Below are 16,608 nucleotides of genomic sequence, written 5' to 3' on the forward strand. Positions count from 1 at the left end.
TCTGTACTGGAGGACAATTAATAACAACAATGATTCCAAGCAGCCTACACACATTAACTATTCTACCTCCATACTGCTCTTGCAGGGTGTGCAAATCTGACTGCAGAATATGGTACAGAGACAAAAAAACCTGAAAATTTCTAAGAGTAAGCATTTAATCCACAAGTTTTAGATTGTTGTTTGGTTTGGTGGCTTTTTTTTTGGTTTTTTTCCCCTAAATTCAGTTCCAGTTAACATTTTATTTCACTTTCAAAGCCAAAGTTATAGACATTTATTCAAGAGTCATCTTATGCAAATTTTTTTAGTAGAGTTATTCCTTAGCTGGTGTCCCTGAAGCCCTGGGGACTCTGGTTTATTTCCTTATGAACCACCTTCATTTAAGAGTTCAGCAACATCAGAACTATCTTCAGAATAACCTCATCCTATAAAAGCCTTCAGCCTTTGTTAGATTTAATATTAAAAATATCTATGAAAGAAAACTACGTTAATTAAGCATTTTTGGGGGGATAGTCTGAAACACAAAATAGATCACTGAAATTTCCCTCAGAAAACCAGCCTCCTAATCTGAAAAGCACCACTTCATATAAAGCTGGAGATGACTCAGAGCCAAACTGTTTGCTTCTGTAAATGGTTAGAGCTCCACAGGGGGAGGATATGAAATAACTCTCTGTTGATTTTCCAGCCGAGCACCTGAACCACTTTCCCCACCCCAGTCAGTAAAAATTAAAAGAAAAATAAACCCTGATTAGTACGTGAGCTCTTAATTTAGTGCAAATGAGCATAACTCTACTAGATATCTGACTTAAACAGAGTTATAATGGGACTTACCACCAAGAAGACTGGAGCAAGGATATTTCAACAGTGATTTCATGTGGATGGGTGGGAACTTGATTCTTCATCCTTATTCAGGCTGAAAACAAGGAATGCATTACAGAGCTATAGATCAGTTGATAAATTGATTTTTTTTTTTTTTTTTTTTTTTTTTTTTCAGGGAGGGAGGCTAAAGAGGCTCAATTCTTCCAAAATTAGCAATTGCTAGTCTGGTTTAGAGCTCGGGTCAAATGACCAGTGACCATGTTGCTGCACAACACTTCGCCATCTATATCATAACTGCATCAGCCCCTGTTAGATTTTATTTCCAGACTAAACTTCCAAATCCACAGGAATGGTAAAAATGAATAACATCTGAATAAAATAGCTTGGCAGTATATCTTGAGCATTACCTAAAAATCAGAGGTTAATAAATTGTTAAATTTAGCTGTAGCTTCTCTTAAGTAGTTTAAACATAAGTCAATATTCTTGTCTTTTGTTGTCTCAAGGTTTCTACAGGAGCACAGAGAATTTCATCAATGATCTTTCCACCCTTTATAGCATTATGCCTTTGTACTATTATCCATCTGTACCCTTATCTAATGTGTTATCAGCTGTATGGAAATAACTATCAGTCCCTTCACCCCAGAGCAAGTATCAATAGGAAGAATGACAGTGGCTAGTTTGCACACTTGAAATGGTTTATTTGTTGCAATCCTGTGCACAAGATGTTTATCAGTAAGCACCAGACAGCCATGCAGAAGGAGCCTTAATTCTGTCTGAGACAGCCTCTTATTGCTATTGATAGTTAGCATCAGTGTCCAGGCTGAGAAATGGAAGTGCTGCAGGCAACTTCAGTCAAGACACCCTATTGATCTACTGCTTCCTTTGCCTCCCTGAAGCTAGAGAAGAAAAATAAAAAGGGGAGGAAAAGCTTGCTGTATAAGGGGCAATGTGGCAGTCTATGACTTACCATCATTCAAAAGGGGTGTGTATGTGCATGGATATTCCTGATATTCAGTACCTCAGACAACTGTAAATCACACACACAGCCATGATAAATATAAATGTCAATGTGTTGGAAATGTCCTTTATATAAGAGGTGTCACTAGAACTACATTTTTAGCATAAAACATTTTTGCTGCTTTTTATTTTTCATTGACTTATTGTGCTTCTGTTAAACCCTGTCTAATGTAATCAATCTAAAGCATAACATCTGAGAGCCCTATTCATAAATAATACATATTTAGGTCATTTTCATTTGTATTCTACAATGAAAATTTACAAGCCAGAAACAAAACAAGAAACAATGTGTGTAATGCTCTTATTCAGTGGATAAGAATATATTACTGTGATCAATTAATCTGCTTTTCTCTGCATTAGGTGGACATCTTTATGGTACATCCATAAGGGTTTATAACTTGGGAGAGACAGAATCAGCTTTAAGCCTCTAACATAAAATGCCTGTACTCAGAAAAGAGAAACTTTTCTGAAGTTTTTTTTTTTCTTCCAACATTAAATGTGGTAATTTTGGCAACCTTAACCACAGCAATGCCTCATCTACAACACACTATGTCACTCTGCCCTATATATTACCTCTAATGTTAAATTAAACAAAACATTGACTACACTGTACCTTAGCTAAAAGCCAAAATAATAATTCTGAAGAATTTTATAGTACCATTCATCCAAAGACAATCACGTTTTATCACAAACCATGCGAATTCATCTGCAGGAGGGCAAAGTGATGCACAGAAGGGTCCCAGCTCAATTTTTTTTCAGCCAAAATTTAGTAGAGAGAATTAAGTAAAAAACCCTATATTTGTGTCCATATAAATTGCAGGAACAAATAATTAGAAGAAAGGTGAAAGACTTAAATTAGTGTAAGTATACTGATATATCATATAAAAAAACTAGTCACCTGTGCAGCCACCAGTAGAGCTGATATTGTGATGATGGTCTGTGTCAGAGGATCAGATTCACAAATTTTGCCTGCGCAGAAGAAACAAAAGTTAGGGCCTGGTGAATAAAAACTGGTCAGTGTTACTTCAACAAGGAAAGTCAGAATATTCAAGAACTTTTCAGGCAATATAAACTGATGAGAAAAAGTCAGAGTGAAAGGTGGGAGTGAGGACAAGGATGGCCACTGTGGTGGTTTCCCCCCTTTCCCTCAAGGACTGAGAGACACAAAATATGCTACACTCTGTGCTTCAGACTGTGGTCCTCAGAGTGGGTTATTATATTAGCTTTTCAACTCTGGAAATTTGCTACAAGTGCATCTCAGATAAAAAGTGAAATGAGTTTTGCAAGTATGGCAAAAAAGCAATTTTACGTTTCATAGGCCTTTAAAACCCCTTTTCAATAGAAAATAAAAATAACAGTAAGGGAGGAAAAAAAGGCTACATTTCAATTTCTGTTTTTATAGTCTGACGTTGCAGATGTTTCTGGGTCAGAGGTGAACATGTCTTTAGGTGTCAAAAGATGCAATAACCTTGAGTCAAAAATGGCCCAGTCCCCAGAACCATGACTGTGTGCCAGAATATCCCCACCTCAGAAGCTTGCTGGCAGCAATCTGCTCCAGGTGTCTTACACTACCCAGACCTGGTAGTCATTTTAATATTTTCCATGCTCATGTAAATGGACTTGATGTGTGTTCATCAAATGTGGGAAAATCCCCCAGAATTGTGTGCCATCTGTTTATAGGTAAAAGGTCTGCTTTGCTGACAATTTAGTGCAAAATCAGAAAACAGAATGAAAGCAACCAAGCTTTTGTTTTGTTCTGTTTTGGTTTTATAAATCTGAGGCTTAACATCATATCAAAACCTAACAAAGTTCAAAGGTTCATTCTGTTTGGATAGCATTGTCCTTTTCAGATGTATGAAGGAGGCCCATGGAGCTCTTAAATCTGCACCACGTGGCTACAGCCTGCAACCTGGTGAAACCCTGAGAGCACACAGGATTCAGCAGGACATGGTGAGGGTGCAAGGGCCACATCTTGGGCAGCTGGATGTCTACACTGGTATCCTGGACCAGAGGCCTCAGTGAAATACCAGCTGACAGCATCTCAGCAATTCTGGTTGCCCTCAAGTGAGAAACTCCAGCTTAAGCAAAAACTTGAAGGGTCATTTAGAAAAAACATCACTTTACTTAACACACAATACTGTATTTTCTTTTTTATTATAATTAAAATCAAATCTAATTCAGTTAATATGGTAGACTCCATACCAAAATGTCCACCTTTACTGGCTTGGTCTGTTTTAAACAAGACTGTCAGACAAAAAGCAGTCATGACTGAGGTTCTGGAAGCAGCTATAATATTAAAAAGAAGGCTGCTGTCACAATTATTTTCAGCATTGGTTTGATAAACATCAACCAGTCATTAGAAGAGCAATTTACACCTTTCCTAGGCCTTGCATTCCAAGTGGAACATGTGCTAATACTTTTCTACAGAGAGCTGATAACCAGGATTTGAGAAATTCATACCTGAATATGAGTCAGATGTTGTTAGAAGGTGATGTCAAAGACTGCTTCAAAAGCACATTTTCATTATGTCCCATCAGGGAATGAGATCTTGTCCTGGGTGAAAGAAGAGTTAATGCAGTCAGCAGAGAAGAAAACCATCAGAAGAGAGAACAAATTGACAAAGCTAATCAGACCCAGAAATACACAGTCTAAAATCTCAAATGGAATTTAAGGTAAGCTAAAAGGACACTACAGTATCCATGCTGTGAAAACATCCAATACAATCTGAAGACAGAACGAAGTCTCTACAGAGACATGTGCCAGATGCTCAGCAAGGCAGGTCAGTCTATCTCCATCAAGATAGGCTCTACTGCTTCACATGAGCTTAACCCTACTCCTAATGGTCTAAAGTAGATATTTTAACCTTGCCACCAGTGTTGTACTGGAAAATAAAAGTTGAGAAAAAGAGTTTGAAATTGCCTATGGTCAGTTAATAGGGAAAACAACCAGTTCCCCACAGTATAATCTATGCCATTTGCCAAAAGAGACAAGTTTTATATGCTTCAATCAGAAAAGTGCAACTCCTCCAGTAATGTGGCTGAGACATTTACTTTGAAAATGAGGAATCTTATTTCCAAGGTCAATCTGAGGTTTCCTGGGTTCAAACTAAAATACTTCGTAGGCCAAAGAAATATTTACTGGGTTCTTGGGAGCAGGGGTGGATGTGTAGTTTGAACATATTTCAAGTCAGCCTGGGAGGTCTTACTGTTTTTATATATGTGTCTCCTCAGACAACCTTTTTTTTTTTTCTCTCAGAAACTAGAAGTGAAGAAAATGATAGCATTTTTTGCCATTACATTTCATGTGGGTCACTTCCTGCATTTAACCAGAGAACTGGCATTATTGGCCCCCTTTCCAGAATCTATTCCTTTCCAGCACATCATATGAAACTCCATAGTCAAATCTTGCCCAAGGGCTGCCATTTCTTCAGTGTTAAACTAGAAGGAGTTGCTGTATAAAGCAATGGTTTGCTTTATGTGGCCTTTGACAGTGGGAGTGTTAGGAGAATGACATTATATGGTGTAGGGCTAATGCTAGGTGGAGCTTCATAGGAAGTCATAAATTAAATAGCAGCATTGTATAAACAAGCTCCATAATGAGTAGGTGATTGGAAGATGTGCTACTGCATGCTGGAGATTAACATCCAAATAAAGAAACTATCACCTAGTCCTGGAATGGCAATAAAAGGTTAAAAGAAATATTCAATATTATCTATCATATTAAAAAAAGACAGAACTTCTTACAGCTGCCAAAGGAGCTTGGCAGAATTAATGTGTTTGTGTCAAAAAGACTAAGAACAAGTGAAATAGGACTACAGTGACTGCCAGAGCCTTACTTGCCTGGAGAGATAAGACTGGACATCCAGTTTAATGAGGTGGGTGCCAAGAATCCTTCTGTGGATGCTCTGGAGCAGGTTTCAGACACAAGAATGTACAACCCCCATCCTCAGGTCCTCTCTCTGTGGTCTGAGTTGCTCATTAAACCAGGGAAACCTCCAGTGAGGTGTGATGACCTGAAAACAGACAAGAGCTAAAAAAATCAATGTTTTAAGTAAAACAGCAATTATAAAAAGATCTACAGCTCCTTCTGTGTCATCAGGTAAATTACCAGGAGTGGTGTAAAGCACCTAAATTGGAGAAAGAGTGGAGGAAGGAGGAGTGGGGGGAAAAGAAAGTCCCTTGGGAGATATCTGATAGGATGCTTAGTCTGTGTGGAGGGCAAAAGGTTAAGTGAAAATGAGATGAAGGAATGATCAGATATAGTCAGATCAGAGACAGTTAAATAAAGGAATGTGGAATCCTAAGATAAATGTGAAGAAGTGTGCATGTGCTGAGTGTGTTGGTGTAGCCGCTCTTCAGCAGTTCAAGAACCAGAGAGAAGGAATTCCTGGTTCCCAATTCACACCAGTCCGAGCTGAAGCACTTCCAGGCAAAGAAACAGAAGGGATAAGGACACAGGTGTAAGATTCCTCTCTTCCGCTCCAATAGTGTAAAAGGACATTCATGTGCTTCTAATTACAGCTACACGTTTTGCAAGTCCTTTTTATTGCTGGTGTGAGATACATTGTCCTTAATGATGAGAAAGTAAGTCAGGCCTGTGCCATATGTGGTTTTGGACAAGGAGAAAGATGTTGTTTAAAGACTATGAAAACAGAAGTACTGAGAATTACTTGAAAGTTGCAAACTTTGTTGGTTGGCCAATGTTTTCATGAGTCAAAGAGCTCTTGTTAGACTGGGTTTCCATAACAACAAACAACATTTGGTTAAAAGAGGTAAATAATGTTGCACACGAATGCCTGGGACACGGTCTATATAAAACTTCAGAAGATATTTTGGCTTGGGATAACAGACAGCACCAAAATGCTCAGGAAGTATCTGTACTGACCAAGTTTGGAAATGACCACAAGAATTTTGTTCAAAAGCTGTTGGTGGCTCACAGACTTTAAATGTTTCTAAGAACAACCTTAAATTTCTAATCCCCAAGACAAAAGTTCAAATTCTTAGACACCTAATTTAAAGGTCAGTACTTTTTGTGTTTCTCAGGAGCTGAATTAACATGCACATTTAGACCTGAGAATTAAGAAGCTGGAACTTTTTCTTTGCTAGATGCTAATACCTGGGGAATACCCAAACTAGATTTCTCTAAATAATTTCTGGTGCTTTCAACAATTTTGCTGTTATAACTCTCTGAGGAGAGAAATTGTTGTGTGTTCTTCACACAAAGACTTTCAGCAGTCACAGAACTCACTAGATCTATCTGAACTTATTTTTAAGACTAAAACAGATCCCACATATATTTATGTCAGCCCTAAGCTACAATGAGAGAAGCGTGAGCCTGTAAATGAGGAGTTTCAAATGAAAGAGGTGGTTGAAGCATTTTGACCCTATTCAATCGAGGTCAGTTTTCCTCTGAATTCTACCTGTTCCCTTGTCCAGAATTTTAGATACCTTCCCAAGTGTCTATCAACAGAGTTTATAAGTGGCTTTCAACAAGGAAGAAGAAAGCAAGCTGCTCACAAAAATCCCCCTTTCCCCATGTGATAAAAAGCAGTGTTCCAGAGGAAGAGACAAAAGAGTGTTTGAGCCCCAGTCATACGTGCCTATGGGAATGGAGTCCTGAAAAGAGGCCAGCAGCTCTGGGAAACAGGGGCAGGAGGGAAGAACACAAATCAGCTTTATGAGCTAGCAAATGATGGATGGCTAAGTGCCAGTTGAGAGCCATACATATATTAGAGTTTACATTGTTGTGATTATTAAAGGTTATTTTACTTTTAATTTTTTGTGGTAGGTGTTCTTATTCTCTCCTTACAGAAACCCTTGATTTTCACTTGCTAGATACTTACATGCACTTGTCATACCCAAAAGGTGGTTTCAGTTCTTGGATGCCAGGGAACTTTTCCACTGATCAAAACACAGCTGCATAGGCTTGCTTGATCTATTAACGGGTGCCACAACTCTGGGGTATGTCTGTCTATACCTGTGAAAATAGATATAATTAATATAACAGATATTATACTATATGCAAATACAGATGGTAAAAATGACTTATTGTAAGATGAGATTTTCGTTTGCCAAACCAGATCATGTAATCTGAATCACTTAAGCATTTACAATCTGCACTTAGACTACTGCTGCTGCAGTGACATCAGCATGCTCTTACTCTGTTCTATTTTACATTTGACTCAGTTTTAAATGAAAGATCTTAAGAAACACAATTTTTAAACATACTTTAATTAGATTTTTTTTTTCAGGCTGTCACCACTTTAAAAAGCTCTGTCCATTATTTCCCACAGGTTTGTTGGACATATGATGGCAGACCTAGGACTACATGAACTGCCATCAGTGGGCACTGATCCTAGGTGTTAAAACAATGAACGAGAAACTTTCTATCTGTTCTGTATAAAATGCTTTCAGTATAAAACAGGGAACAGAATATTTTCTCATAGATAACCTTTTTATCCATTACAAAAGCACATACCATCTCCTTTAGTAACAAATAACAGAGAGAGGCAATATCTTCACTATGCTTTATTGTATTAATACAATTTTATCTTCTCCACTTTGACATTTATTTCCCCTTTAACGAGTCAAAATGCCCAGCCAAGAGCTCTTGACTTTAGGCACATTCTTAACATCAGCATATTAACTGTCACATTCAGGCTAATAGGCTCAACTTAGCTGTTTGAGATCTTTGTTAAACAAGACCCAAACCCCTCAATTTTAAAAAAAATTGATGTAAATGGAATCTTGCACTTTAGTGGCACTAGAAAGACAATAATCCTGCTTCATCATCATCATAATATGAATATTCAGTACTATGGTTTTGCTCCCAAATATCTTTATCTGTGTGAAGTGTCTTTTCTCGGAGAAAAGATATTGAACAAAATAGTTTAGCAGAGATTTTCAAGTTTTGATTAGCAATGGTTAGTCCATTCTGAACCCTTCATTTTGTTTCATTTTGTATTGTGACAGCAAATAGTTTTTGTGGCTTTCATAATGAGTTCAAGCATTACCTTTTAGTGGGTAGATATTTACAAATGGGTTAACATAATTTTTTTAAAGGATATTACAAAGCGAACTGTAAGAAAATTAATGCAAAGACAACAAGGAATTTTTTTTTTTCTTTAAATAATTGCTGGCAGTTCTGAGGAGAGTTTCAAAAGGACCTCAGGTTCCTCTCAGGAACCTAGATGAAACAACTGCAGGTTCTTTAATTTTGACTCTTTTTTCATGAATCACATTGTCATTCCAAGGGAAATAATAAATTACAATATACAGATGATGTATTTTTAAGAACAATTTTAGAATCAGATTCTTCTTTAATTGTCTATTTTAAGGGATGGAGCTAAAAAAAAAAATCTACGCGACAGAAGATGAGGTTTTTCTTGTCTTTTTTCTTTTTTTTTTTTTTTTCTTTTCTTTTTCCTACTAGAAGAGCAGTGCATACACAGGTTGAAATTCTCTGTGGATTTGATCTTTGGTCATTGTTGACCAATGGGCTCTTTCTACCTTTCTCAGAGGCACTGAGTCAGAGCTCATAGCTCAGGGGAACAAGTCCTGACGGGTCAAAAGTACCTCTCAGTGTCAGAGAAACTGAATGCGCTCTTTAAGACTGGGCCCAGCAAAGTGCTTCTGTACTCCAGTTATGTGTCAGTGGTTATGGTATTTCTGATTTCTTACTCTTTTCTTGTGAAACTAGGAGATAGTGTTCACTGCTTCCTTGTTTGCATGTATGAGGAAGTGAGACAAAAAAACACAAAAACCTCTCTTAAGAGTGAATACCACATGAGATAAATCCATCTGCTTGCCTGTTTTGGCATTTTCACCAATTCAGTTTCTTAGTTTATACAGATGAATAACCCAGGTCTTCCCAGCAAGATGCACTGCTGAAGTGCTGGACAGACATATGTTATGCTATGCTAATGACAATTACAAACAATTGCTTTAATGGGGCAAACGAACAACACCAATTAGTTGAAATGAGATGTTTCCATGACAAACTCTAACTTTATGGACTTATTCATTTTTAGGCCTAAAAGCTTTCTGATACCCTGTCAGGCAACAGTGTGACTTAACCACCTCAATTAATACATCTCCCTGGGTAGATGCATGGAGTCATGGACTGTGCTTCTACTTCAGAAGCACAGTCAACATTTCAGTCAACACCTAGTGCAGAACTAAGTTTAGTCTTAACTGTAAAGAATCATAATAAAGCATATTTCCTTATGAATACTTCTGAAATAATTCGATTGCCTGTTTCCTGAGGTAACTAAAATAACTGCAGTGCTTGTGTGCACGTTGACTTTGTTACATATTGTCAAAGCAAACCCTGGCTCAGAACAACACTTCAGCCCCTTGTTAACTCCAGGCTTGTTAACCTCAGTCATCCAATGCAAGGGATTTACAGACATGCCTAAACTTAAATAACACTCAGAATAAAAATGTTCTACTGAACAGGGAGTTGAACTGAGACATGTTTCTGTTCATCCACCGAGAACAGAGCTTCTTACTGAAGGAATATGCGGGTCTGTATAAGAGACTAAAATATTTGGTGTCATAGTAATTCTTCTGGAATTGAATATGTACCAGCACTTACAGTAACATTAAACTGTAAGACCTATTATTGAATAGAATAAATATATTGAATAGAAATTAATTAGTATGATTTAACTTTACATCATATCACACTGGTCGATACTAGCAATTTTGAAGGCCCTCGTGCTTCTCATCCCTCCCCTGCCAAGATCAAGAGTTCAATCAACCAACTTTTCTTTCCCCTTTTTTTGTGTGATTTTCTTCCTTTCTGCACCACAAAATGACTGTAGAGAGAAAGGAAGTGAAGAATAGTGCAGCAGATCAGAACACTTTCCAGGTCTGCTGAAACAAAATCCGAAGTTCCACAGAAATGAGTTCATGATGATTTGCATGCACTTGTGGAAGGGATGAATTCTCTTCATCCACTCTGGTAGAAAAATCAGACATATCAATATAAAATCTGGGCTTACCCCACTGCCATGCTTTCTGTTTTGCAGCTGACCTGTGATAACCCCTTGCTTGCAGACAGGGAAAGGAAGCTGAAGGCAGTAACGATCCAGAAGTCTTCCAGACTTTGTGAGCACTGCTTCCACTGTCAAAGGCTTTTAGGAAGAGAGACATCAGTGCTTTGTTAAATTAGGGACTTAAAACAGGAAAATGACTGGGGAAGTCACAAGTCAAAGGTATGGTGGCTGTTTTGTACAGCTCCTAACTGGGTCACCAAGTGTCCAGAGTTCTTTACTGGATATGCAGTCACTGAGATGTTTCCCCATGCACATTTAATGGTACTTGTAACCCATGAGTTGTTTCTCAAAGAGCACCCTTATCAGACATTAGCACCCCTGGTCAGAGCATGAGGCCTGGCTGTGAAAAAAGGGCCTTGGTAATGTTGTGAAGTTGTTTTTCCTGCCTTATGACTCTGTAACAGGCAGTTCAGTGCAGCTCTTAGAGCTCAAAGCTTTCTCATTTGATTGAGTACCTTCTTGTCATTTGTTTAAGTAATATCACTGCTGGAGTATGTCAGTCAGAAACATGATGAAAACAGAGGAAGAAAAGAGACAGACTTCAAATGACCAGGTCAGATAATAATAATAATATGAATATTCTTACCACCTTTTGTCAACAGGCTTCAGTAGTTCAGAAATGAAAAGGGTCTTACAGCTCCACCAATTCAGTATCTCAGAGGAGTGCCACAAGTATATAAGGGGTCTTGGAGTACTAGAAAAAGGAATCAGACTGGTAACTTCTAGTTAAGTAATGGTAGGTCAGACAATAGAATCTGTATGTACTTCAGCAAGCCAAAATTTTACCCAGTTGATAAAAACTGGTGTAAAATACCATTTTTGTAAGTTTTTTTGTTGTTCTCAAACTTCAAAATATCTGACAAGTTCCCGAACCTGTTTGTAAAAATCCCCAAGTCACAAGCCAGTTGGATAATAATCTGTTCACTGTAAAAAGGGAAGGGGGCAGGGTGGGGAAGGAAAGGTTTGTTGATAAGTTTGCTACACTATTAAAACGTTTAACCACAGCCTTGACCTTCACTCGGCATTCATGTGAAGTTCCTATTTATTAGAGCTTATGAAAAGTATTCAGCAGAACTGTATCTTGTTTTTGAAGAAGATGTAGCCCAGTAATGAACATGTAAGACCAGATCTGCTTGTTAGGAATACAGAAATGTGAATGATAAAAACAGTGTGAAATTATGCTTTGTCCCATTTGAAGTTTCTGGAGAACATATTCCTATTTGAAATAAACAACAAAGTAACACTGGAGAAAATGGAAAAGGGAGAAATCACAAAGGGGGTTAATCAAGATAAATCTAGGACCATAGTGACTTGTCTAAATCTATATAAAGAAAATGGCCTGCAAGTCACTCTGAAAGTGAGAGAACCCATGCTTCAAACACATGTCCTGAAAGAATGTCGGAAATCTTGTTCCTCTTTTGGTTGTGGTTACAGATGCTTTCTCCAGACACTGGGCTCACCAGTTTCAATTGTCTGGAGCACTCAAAAATACATTTTCCCCGGAAGATAGTCTGCATATACTTACAATAAACATTAACAAAATCAAATTACTTTCACTTCAGGACAAATACTTTCAAGTAAGTCTGTTAGGGACACTTCTGGTAAATTGCTATTAATTAGTTTTTCCAATCTACTTAGGTTGTACTAACGAACACAATCACTTCTAACATATTTATACGCAGGATAAATCCTGCCTCACTCCCTGTGCCTGTGAAAGGCCCAAGCTAAAATGAAGATATTCTGCTGCAGGAACACCCAGGAGCCACTTTAGGACAGGTGACCAATCCTGCTGGTTATGTGTGTCTCTGAACTCTGCTGGTTGAGAACACGCAGGAGAAGCTCTCTGCCCTCCCTGCCCGACAGCAACCCCGGTGCCTGGGCTTCAGTGGGGAAAATTCTGTAGCTTTCTGGCCACTAAATTCATAAGTTACATAACATGGAAACTCTCAGCTCTGCAAAGCCAGTGAAACCACATTTTCCTATCACTGTTACTTCCCCTTGCTGAATGTTATCCACTTGTAGTGCCTTGTTGTAAATTACATGATAGCATCTCCAGAGAGGGGAACTGCTTATGCTTGTGAACATAATCCAACACCAAGAGGTGCCCTGCCCTGATGGGACATCTCAGGGCTAATGCCTCTCAGTTCCCTCCTACTAGGCCAAAATATGGAATGGAAGTAAGAACTGGAATTATGTCTATATCTCAATTTAAAACAAATAATGCTATTTTCACCAATTTGAAGTTGGTTACCGGCAAATCCCTAGATACAGGTACTGGTAATTTGCTTCACCAAGTCCCAAGCAGTACTAAAATATGATCATATTATTTTTAGACATTATGTGCTCTGGTCTTGTGTAATTTTTTCTAACAGTTCTGAATACCTAAAGAATCACAGAGTCAGACGATAAGGGCCAGATCTACTTCAGAAACCTGCATGCATGACATAAAGCGTATGATTCTACAACTCATTAAGTCTAATTTATGGCATATGTAATTAAGCACCTTTGAATTGAACCCAGGTCTCCAGAGATAATAACACTTAGAACTTATATAGGGCTTTTCAGCTTCAAAGTGCTTTACAAACATTAACTAATTAACAACATAATAAGACATGAAAGGCCAATGTACTTACCCATAGTGCTGCATAGGCTCTGTATAATTCAGATTTTGATGTTCGTCAATGCAAGATCCAATCTGGTGCACAGGGTGGATTTACTTGTGGTCTCCTTCATAATTAGAAAGCATGACTTTGTACATACTGGATACCTGAATTCCCAGAGTACTTCCCTTCTCTGCTATTTATTGCTGAGTCAGAAGAAACAGGTCCCAGAAGTGAAGTATGGGAAAGAGCAGCTCACAGCAGCCTGTGTGGCTGGTTGAGTTTCCTGAGCTTTGGAACCAAAGTAGTGGGGCTTAATGTAGGAAGGAGTTACCACAGAATTCACTGCTCAAGATTTCTGATACCACCCAAGCCCATATCCATCCCAAGATAAAACTAACAATAATTAAGCAGTATCTCTAGGGACTGGCTGTTTAGGAAAAAGACCTTATTCCAGGTCAAATAAATTTTCCTGGTAAAACCTACAGTATTTTCTTACTTCTCTCTGTTCTTTTGAAAAGGTTGAAGTATTTTGCTAGTGTTTGGTAGTCTATAGTTTGTCTTTCTATCAGTTGGTCTAATTTACCCTCAAGCCTCTTGAGACCTTATCATTTCAATGAATGTTTTCTAGGTGTTAGCAATGTTGCAGATTTTACATCAGGTTACTTGAATCCCTCCTGAATGGTACTAATAGACCATGATGAAGGAAAAGTAAAAGGGGAGAAAAACGCAGTTTTAGTGACCAGTCCATCAGACATCAGCCTGTGTCAGTGATCATTTTTATGATCTCAGAATGCTGACCACTGTCTGTGCATATGCTGTGTTTAAGCATCTCCTGCCCTCTGGCTAAAATGATAATAGATATCATGGCAGTCCCTCTTGTTTCTCTCCAGACAATGTCTGCCTCCATTCCTGAGGATTCTACTGGGTACCAAAAACTGAGAATTTGGAGACCAGTGGAAAAATATACCAAGCATATAAGACAGAACTATGCATATGTACCTCCTTAGCTCTGCACACTAAAAAATCTCAGACATGAATACAAATGACTTATCAGTAGTGGTACTCATGGAGATCCATGAGAAACCAAAGAAAATGAGACATAACATGGACCAGAAAATGAAACATGTGGAACCAGCAGACTTTTTTGCTTCCTCACAGACAAGCAGTCCAGAACAAATCCTGAAAGGTAACAATCTCACAGTAATAATGCCTACTAGAGATCCTACAATAGACACAGGGTATAATTAAACGCATTACATTTTTTAAATGCCAATATAGAATAGAAGTGTCAGAATGTTTTACCCCTAAAATGTGACTGTTAACCTTCCCATACTTATTATATAGCAGTACATTCTAATTTGCTTGGAGCAGAGTCAAAAAAAGCAAACATCACAAACACAATCAAATGGATATTTGAAAATACTGCTCCTCACAATAACTGTGTGTCTGAGTAATGCTTCAAATGTTGATCAATTGATTGCCAAAATCAAATAATACATTTAACAAATGAGCTTCTACAAAGCACTCAAGCACCAGAGAAAACAGCATAAAGCTCCACAGAACAGCAGCCTTCTTTAAAATATTTCAAATGCAACTTTTTACTGCTTTCCTGGTTTATAGCTTAGATCCACACAGATATCGAGTGAAGAATAAAGCATCTCTGATGAAGGGATGGTTTGAGTCAGTTTCAGTGTGGAAAATTCAGCCAAACAAACATAGAAAACAGTTTTAAATGATCCAAGGGCTTGCTTTAAATCTAATGGCAAATCACAGTCTCTCTGGTACAATTGCTCAAATGGTGCTTGATCTTTTAATAAACAAAATCATGGTAAAATTTATAAAATGCTTTCTAATTGCAAACCATGTCTGAACATTCTTATTTCAGAAGGTACAGCTTTTGATTTTTATTTTCCCTTAGAATTAAGACCCTTTGGAATTTTCTACCCTCACAACACTGCCTGTAACTGTCCGAGTGGACAAAAAGGTGAGAATCTCAGCCTGGTTTTAAGCTTGTCTAAGGCAGTTACTATTTGCTCAGCAGAGGCCTCTGTTGAGCTAACCACAGTTCACCAGAGCACTCATGGGTATCCTTCCAGCTCCTCCCCATGCTGGGACAACTGTCACTGAGAATGACAAAATATTAGCCATAACTACCAGTGTTCTGTCCATCTGCCATCTCCAATGAGTTGTTTTATGCTGCTGCCATGAAACCACACTTCTACCTTATCATGTATCAGAAACAAAAAACAGGGTGAAAAAAAACCCACCTAACTTTCAACCTGAATCAACCAATCTATTGCTTAAATGAGTTTCCTTACATTTTCTTCTCCTTCTAATACAGTTTTTCTTGTACCACCTTTTGCAGTAGCTCCATCTGTGGTGCTGTGCTGTCCCCACCATGATAAAACATGAGCCAAGGTGCAGATTCTGCAATATGCTCCTTCTATAGAGAAAATTCAGAGTTGTTTATGAGCAAGTAATGTCTCAGCAGCCTTGCTTTTACTCCCCCACCTCAGTAAGAGGAATTTGTCCTGAAGAACATGATGGGATTTTGACCCTGTCATGTGACTGCTGTTCTACTCTGGAAATTTTAAGAGAAAAGCCCAAAGGTTCAAACACAATTTATTGATTTATTAAAAGTTTGCTCAACAACAATTTAAAATATCTAAGGAAAATTCTTTACCTTCAGAGCTTCAGACATTTGATATTGTGGTTCTGAATCTATTAGGATGCAGATTTTATAGCTCTTAACCTTTCCTATGCTGCAATAAAAGGAAAAAATAACCCAGACTGTGTTGCATTCTCAGTAATTCTTAGAGTAACAGAGATGACACTGGCCTGCAGAACTTTTCTCTTTTCTACACAAATACCTTTCTGTAGCACGTCTCTGTGCAGAAATCCTCTTGTGTAAGCAGAGAGCATACCAGGACCTACCGCATCTTGACCAAATGAGCAAATATTTAGTTTTATGATAACTAGGCAGTTGACTCTCCACCTGTACCTTTCATCTCTGATCTGGAGAAGCAGCATTGTTGGAGGAAGCTGTCAGGAAAAAAAAAAAAAAAAGGAGAAAAGGACAGAAATGGTGAGTGGCCAATGTTGATAGAGGAGCCA

General features: G+C 38.1%; 2 long non-coding RNA genes across 5 annotated transcripts in view; both read right to left on the minus strand.

Annotated features, from left to right (window-relative positions):
- Nucleotides 1-224: 224 nt before the first annotated feature.
- Nucleotides 225-4,505, minus strand: LOC139802013 (uncharacterized). Its single transcript, XR_011728457.1, has 3 exons — nucleotides 4,294-4,505; nucleotides 2,732-2,802; nucleotides 225-910 (listed from the first exon to the last, which is right to left on the minus strand). It is a non-coding gene; the product is annotated as an uncharacterized lncRNA (long non-coding RNA).
- Nucleotides 4,506-5,674: 1,169 nt separating this feature from the next.
- Nucleotides 5,675-16,608, minus strand: part of LOC139802103 (uncharacterized) — a 33,007-nt gene continuing 22,073 nt past the window's right edge. The window contains exons 3-7 of one of the 4 annotated variants that reach the window (XR_011728509.1): nucleotides 16,496-16,536; nucleotides 13,525-15,617; nucleotides 11,478-11,585; nucleotides 7,691-7,809; nucleotides 5,675-5,845 (exon numbers count right to left, since the gene is read on the minus strand). This is a non-coding gene — a long non-coding RNA (uncharacterized lncRNA). Of the gene's footprint in view, nucleotides 5,846-7,690; nucleotides 7,810-11,346; nucleotides 11,586-13,524; nucleotides 16,537-16,608 lie in introns of all 4 variants that reach the window. The other 3 variants (XR_011728508.1, XR_011728506.1, XR_011728507.1) reach the window with 3 other exon arrangements.

Source organism: Heliangelus exortis, chromosome 13 (genome assembly GCF_036169615.1).
Source record: "Heliangelus exortis chromosome 13, bHelExo1.hap1, whole genome shotgun sequence".
In the NCBI taxonomy this organism is placed as follows: domain Eukaryota; kingdom Metazoa; phylum Chordata; class Aves; order Apodiformes; family Trochilidae; genus Heliangelus; species Heliangelus exortis.